The following is a 7,670-nucleotide window of genomic DNA, read 5'->3' as shown; positions in this document are numbered from 1 at the left end:
ACGGAAAGGAGGGAAATGTAAAAAAGACTAGGACACAACTCAATATTAAATGCTTTTTAAAGTTAATGAAAATTGAAAAATATACGCCAAGTTTAACATGGTAAGACGAAGTTTACCGGGTCTGCTAGTATTATTATAAAAGTTCATGTTGAAACTCCGTTTTTCGTAGTGAATATTTCGTTTTAGATTAAAATCTCAAATTTGTAAGATGTTAACAATAAAAAAAAATTGATCTGTAAACTGTCTTCCTAACATTCTTTAATCAAAGAGAAATTGCATAACCATTTTTAATCATTTAAAAAAAACTGTTCCAGTTACTTTAGGGCTGTTCAATGCTTTTTTAGGGTAATTTTACTGTATGGAAATTCAACCCAGAGGCTTATTTCAATTAAATAACGGTGTTATTTTCCTGAAATTCTTTAGATAATTCTATGACTTCATTAGTTGAAGTATAAATTTCATACGTCGCACGATACCGGATGATCACTTTACCTCCCAATCGCTACATAATAATTTATCCGTTTTAACAGAAGAAAACGATGTGTACGATTAATTCTTTTTTAATACATAATTATCATCTTCAATTGGTTCCTGAACATGATCACACAAATTATACAGAATCAGTGATCATTAAACGTTCCAAAAATGTTCGGCTCAATAAGCACATTCAGAATCTAATACATTACCATTTGCAGCCAGGGAAACGCCAACAAACTACAGGTAAAATTTTCCTAAAACAAATATTTGAACCGCTTTGGATTAACAGAAATTGACTTAATCTTTTGGTTTTGTAAAATAAAATCTTCTTAGAAGAATTTAGCTTAAGAAGTAACGTGAAACGAAACTGGGTATTATTTTAGAGCAATGTGATCTGTATCAAGGCCGTGCGAACGGGGGAGGGGGGTTTAGGAGTTTTCCAAGTAAAATTTTCAGATCAAGAAATGAATTTACTTAACCGATACTTAACCGATACATTTTTGAAACCAAAAGGGGTTAAAAAATAAGTATTAATAGACATGTCAGAAAAATGGTTAGCTCCCGGCGCAATTTGGTCCTAAATCAGTATAGGCCAAAGAAATCTTATTTTCCAACACTATATGATAAGATTACTAGAATTTTTCCAGCATGTATCCGGGCCTGACAAATTCGGGCTATTTTATCTAAAAAATGGGCGAAATCCGGACATTTGATTACAAAATTGATGACCAAATATCTGGGCAATATCTGTGCAAATTTTGTCAAAACCCAAAAATCACTCAACAAAAATTAAGAAAAAAAAATAAAGATTTTTTATTTTCATTAAAACTTATCAACAGTTATTAAATCGTATTTAAGGCATCCAAAAAACCTTTTAAGATTATTTTTATGAAACTTACTCAAAAAAACCGTTTTGGAGGCATAAATAAATAATTTTTACAACACAATTTTGTTTTGTTTTGTTTTCCAAAAAAAGTGAAAAAAATCCAGGCAGTATCGGGGCATTTTATAATGAATCCCGGCCAGACCGGACTGTTCCCAAATTTTGTATTAACTATCCGGGCAAACCGGGGTAAAACCAGGCAATCTGGTAACCTTACTATATGACCTTCACGAATTGAAACTTATTTTTTGTATTGCTAGATTAGAATAGCAATTAAATAAACCTATTGTATTCATACTAAAATTTTAACACACAAAAACTCCACCTTTATAAAGGGTTTTTTTTTATTAAGAAAGTTAATATAATAAGTTCAAAATTTGGAACCAACCAAATTAACTTTAAAACTTACACATAGAATACTAATTTTACAAATCAACAAGTTATTAGCCATGGGACAGGTGTTCAATAATCAAAATAGTCAAAATAATTATCAATAAAAAGCTAAAACACAATATCCATTTCTTTATTGCTTATCTTTTCGATTACAAAAAAAATAGATTATATCATTATTTAAATAAAAGCAATAAAATTGCATAAAAATAAGGTTAAATCTTTTAAGAAATTTCTACATTTTTCCAAAAAACCTTAAAAATTTGAAGTAAAGGTTTTAAACTAATCATCAAATTTCCTCAAGGCCGCAAGTACTTTCAATTTCTGTAAAAAAAAAGTAATAATTTTTTTTTATTTGTTTCCTTTCCACCATTTTGCGAAACTTTAGAATTAAAAACAAAAATAAATGTTTTAAACCATATAAAATTGAAGATATATTTTGAAGCTAAGATCAAATCGTTGTTCAAGATTTATCAAGTTAGTTAAATGAAATAAAACCAGTTTTTATAACTTTCTTCAGTAATGTTAGTTAAACTAGTGATGATATTTTTCAATTTTTTTTATGAATGTAGAATTTAACTTTCAAACCATTTTCAATTACTTTTATTAAAATATGATTCCTTAATTGTATAATGTTTATTCAACAGGCCTGTTGAATTCTCCCACAATAAATGTTTTACTTGCATAAAACTCCTCTGCCAAGCCCAATTTGGTTTCATTTGCGTGATTTCTATGTCATTAAAAATAAAAACCCGATTTAATACACTTAACAGTGGATTAGAGCCTTTCTTACAGATCCAGAACATGTTTTTTTTTTATAAATAATAAATTGAATGCGGTGTACAATTCTCATGATTACCCATTTTAGGCCACGATGTTTGCCAAAATCGTCCTTGTAAATGATTTTTGTTAAATGAAAATATCAAACGATAAACGATAAAAAGGACTTCTAAGACTCAATCAAAGCAATCGAAAGATTCCTTTTAATTCAACCACGGTAAATGAAACGTTCAGATACCGGAATTTCGATAGCAACTATCTTCTTCAGTAAACCTTTTCGAGTTCTATAAAAAAACAAGAATTTTCATTACAATCAATAAAAACTTAAAGATAAACTCAGAGCTACGATTTATTTCGAATTAACTACTGAATGAATAAGAAAATTTATATTTGTAAAAATAAGAAATCATTCATATTCATAGTCAAGTAAAAGTTTTGATTTAAAAAAAATTATAATAAACGAAGTCAAGTTACCTTTCCAGTAATGTTCCTAGCGCGTGTTTGGAAAAAAAACGCAAAATCTCGAATAGGTTGAATAAAATTCAAAAATGGAAATGAACTTCAAAAACAAATAGCACGTTGAAATGTTCATTTCAATCATTTGCTTCATCGAAACAACATCCTAAAATGTTATTTATTTATAAGCAACCATTGTTCCTGACTACGAAACAAAAAATCGAAAGGCCAGTCTTTGAAGCCTTTTTGTGTATATAACTGTCTTAATACAATACATAATCATGAAAATATTTAAGAATAGTAAATGTACCTATAGACGAGCCCATCCAAAAGAATTCCCATAGTAATTGGAAGGATATTTTTTTTCAAAAACAAAGAAACTTGTGTTAAAATATTGATTTTGTGTTATTATTGCTATTTTTATTTGATTTTATATCAAACTCGCATCTTTACGCTTAACATTGGTTTTGATCAAAACAAAGAGATTTTTTAATGATGAAAAGACATTTAGTATGTTTGTTCTTGCGTATAAGCTATAATTTTATTTAAGTTTTTATAATTAGATTAGTCAGCTTTTTGAAAAGCGATTGCAATAATTGATAAGGATTTTTTCTTACTTTACAAGTATCAATAAATAAATAAATAAATAAATAAATAAATAAATAATATTATATAAATAAATAAATAATTAAATAAATAAATAAATAAATAAATAAATAAATAAAAGTAATTTCAAAAAATTCATCCGGAATCGAATCAATTGAAACATTTCTTTTTTGCTTCTTAGGTGTTTTAGTTGTCTTCAAATCTTGGTTTGATTTTTTGCTGTCATCCCGAGAGTTTTTGATAGTTCAAACGCTACGTTTCTTAGGTTTGCTCGCATCAATTTTCGTTTGATCAGTTCGAGTTTTATCTTCTTTATTTTTTTTTCAAAAGAAGGCTTTGTTTCAGATACTGACTTTTTCAAATAGCCACGTAGAGTGTTCATGTTGTACATACACCTGAAATAAAATTAAGCTCTTGAAAAAAATTGTTAACATATAAAAATGAAATTGAATTGAACGCTTAAACATTGTAGTCGTGAAAACATTTGTTAAAGAAAACTAAGAACATTGCAACATATTTTATAAATAAAATTTGCAAAAAATAAGTTTTATGTGTTTTTGAACATTGCAAAAAAAATTCTTTACTAAAGAAATATTTAAAATAAATGTGCAAGGAATTGGTCCATATATTAGAATCCGATTGCCTTTCAAATGTTGATCAATATTTTTTGAAACCAATGTGTACATCTACTGAAATCAAATTATTATTTGTTTATAAAAACCCATAATATAGATAATAGAGCAACCGATAAGCTATCCGTTCCAAACAATGATGATGAAACGAATCAAAATATTTGTCAAAACAAATTCAAAGAATAAACATATTGGTTGTTGTTAAAGAATAACAGCACTCATGATCTCATATTGCAATTCGAAGTGAGCAAGTAGTATCATTGATGTCCTGGTAATAAGTTGTTTCGAAACTTAACTAAAATAGATGTCCTCTGAATGATCGCTTTGGAACTGGGGAATAATTTGGTTCATTAATATTGGTTATATCAATAAAATTCTTCAGCAGACTTAATGTAAAACAATAGAATCATTGCACCAAGCAATCAATGTCGGAAATAAAAATCCTTGTAAACTGACAGAACAAATGCTGTTAATATTTGGAACATTACTTTTAACTTAGTTATAAAAAACGACGTAATGTAGTAGGTTAATGTTATGCAAAGAAAGTGCATATGTATTTGATTTGAATTTACACATGGTTCATACCTCTTCTTTTTTCTGTGTTACAGTCTGTTTATCGATATAAGCTTAAATTGGTCGAAAACGATCGGCTCGACAAACACTTTCGTAGTGACCATATTCTTTACATTTCAAACACTGTTCTTTGATGGCAGGACATTGCTTGTTCCGATGATTCATGAAATTACATCTGGAACAACGACTACGTCTTCCGGAGTTGGGATTATCCCTGGAATAGCTTTGAGATGACATAGTTTTAGCAGTCGAACTTCTCTGAAACAGGCTTCTTCGTTTCAATCGAGAAACTTCCTTGGATATTGGTTTTCGGCTCACTGCAAACGCATTTCCAGAAGGACCTGCATCGAGGTTAACTGCTTCTTCACGCGTTGCGGCTTGAACGACGACATTGATGTCGTATCCGCAAATCCGCGCCATACGCGCTACTTCCCTATTCGTCATCCCTTTGAGCAATTGTGTTCGAACAAATTTCTGCTGATCCTCATGACTGTAACCGCACAAACGAACTTTCTCGACAAGTCTCGAGTAAAAAGTCACCATCGATTCCTTCCTACCTTGACGCATAACTTGAAACGCCTCATGCGCAGCTGTAGTGTCGGTCATTGAAAGCAAGTGACGCTCAATGTTTTTGACGAAATCATTGTAACAAGATAAAGTCGTCAAGTCTGGCATAAGGTTGAAAGCGTTAACTATGTTTTGCAGTTGCTCACTGAGCGAAATATATAAAAGCTGTGCACGTTGTGTAGGGTCATGCGCGTTACCAAGAGATGCGGCCATAGTAAAATTTTTGATAAAACGACACCAGGACTCCCACATTTTGTTAGCAGGTATATTTTCTGGAAAACGCTTAACTTGGTCCCAACGGATAAGTGAAGGCACGGTTGATGCATTTACGAGGGTCTGTTGCTGTTTCTCAGTCTGATGAAATTCGCTGGGTTGGTTCGGAGGCAATCGGCTTTTTTCAAGTGCAACATTTTGATTTGACGTTGTATGCTGTTGTCCATAGCGATAGGCATCAACAAGGTCAAATAGCAATTTTCCAAATCGATCCATGGAGTTGTGAGAAGCCTGACGTGTTCGGTTTGAAAGTGTTTCCAAAGATGCTGTTCCACCAATCGATGATACATGCCTACCAGATTCCCCATGCTCTGAGTTGGTCTGAATACTCGGATCCTGATTCTCAATCTCAACTGTTTCCAACACACTATTCAAACAGAAAGATTTACCATCGCTGGAACATTGAGAATCAACTCGTGTTCTGCCGAATATAATTGCATATGATTATAAGAACAACAACTTATTTAAACTTTACTTACAACATGCGACTACCGGATTCGCTACCTGTCTCTGATATCATGTCAAACCTGGTGGTCGACATTAGTTCTTCAAAGTTCTTCAACATCGTTTTCAGAGGAAGAACTGAATCTAAGGGCACGGACATACTTTCCAGGGCTTGTCATGTTGTAGAATTTTTGGAAAAGTCAAGAGCTAGAAGTAAAAAATTCAATGCCTTTGTGAGTATTTTTATTTTATACCTTACTGAGAAGTAAGGGCTAATTATTTCATATTTGCATAAGTATTTACACACTGTAACCTTAAATTGAAATCGCGAATTTAATTTTCAAATCTAAAATCTGAATTTGAATGACTTAACGATGAGTTTTAAATTTGAACAGTTTGAACTGTGATTCTGAATTGTGAGTCTGCATATAATTTGAATTCCATTGATGCTGAATTTCGAATCCCAATTCGGAATTGTATATCTATATAAATTAGAAATTTTATTCTGAATCCGTTTCACAATATTAAGTTGAGCAAACAATTGCAAAACAAAACAAAATCACTTTTCTTCTGAATCTGGATAAGAGTTCTGAATCTTATCTAACCTGGAATCTGCATCTTTATTCTAAATTTGAAGTCCTAAGAAACTTAAAACAAAATCTAATTTTGAATCTGAATATTGAATACTAAATCTAAATCTGAATCTGAAACTGCAAATACATATTGATTTCTCTACAATTTCTTAATCATCCATTTTAGTTTCACTTCGTTTTTAGTTTTTTGGAAATTGTAATTAATAAAATAGCTAACTATTGTTTAGAAAATAAAGCCACCGATAAGCTATCCATTCCAAACAATCTTCATAAAACAAATTAAAAATATTTGTCGAAAAAAAAAATCAAAGAATAAACATATTGGTTGATGGTTAAAGAATAGTAGAACTCAAGATCTCGTATTGCATTTCGTAGTGAACGACCAACTTTATAATAGCAGTTTTATAAGAGTGTTGGAAATAAGTTGTTTCGAATGGAAACTGTACGAAAATAATAATCCCTTTGGAACTGGGGAAGAATTTGGTTGATTGATATTGGTAGAAATCAACAGAATCTTTCAACAAAACTACTGTATAAGAATTACACTAAGAATCGCTATTATCATTGTATGACGTAATTAAAAATCCTTGTAAATTGACGTATCTTAAATAAGCTGCAAATGTTTGGAACAATATAATTAACGTAGTTACTCAAAACGACGTAATGTAAACGCACAAAAATATTTTAAACCTTACATAAAATATTAATCTGGACCAATGAAGGTGAAGTTGTATGAGACTGATAACAAATTAGCTTAGCTTAGCTTGATTGACTACTCACATCCACCTTAAATCATTGAACCCGAAATGCTTTTTCATAGTTGTAAGTAATAGATCATAATAGATCAATTTCGTTAGATTTATTTAGCATTTTTTATTAAAGTTTTATTTTATCATTATGACAGTTGTATCAAATTAAATGCATCTAGGATTCCAAAATCGCAGGTGTGGCTCAGTAGAACGTGTTCCACATCGCCAATGGTTGCTACTCCGTGAT

Source organism: Uranotaenia lowii, unplaced genomic scaffold (genome assembly GCF_029784155.1).
Source record: "Uranotaenia lowii strain MFRU-FL unplaced genomic scaffold, ASM2978415v1 HiC_scaffold_183, whole genome shotgun sequence".
NCBI classification, from domain to species: Eukaryota; Metazoa; Arthropoda; class Insecta; order Diptera; family Culicidae; genus Uranotaenia; species Uranotaenia lowii.
This window is presented reverse-complemented; position numbering follows the sequence as displayed.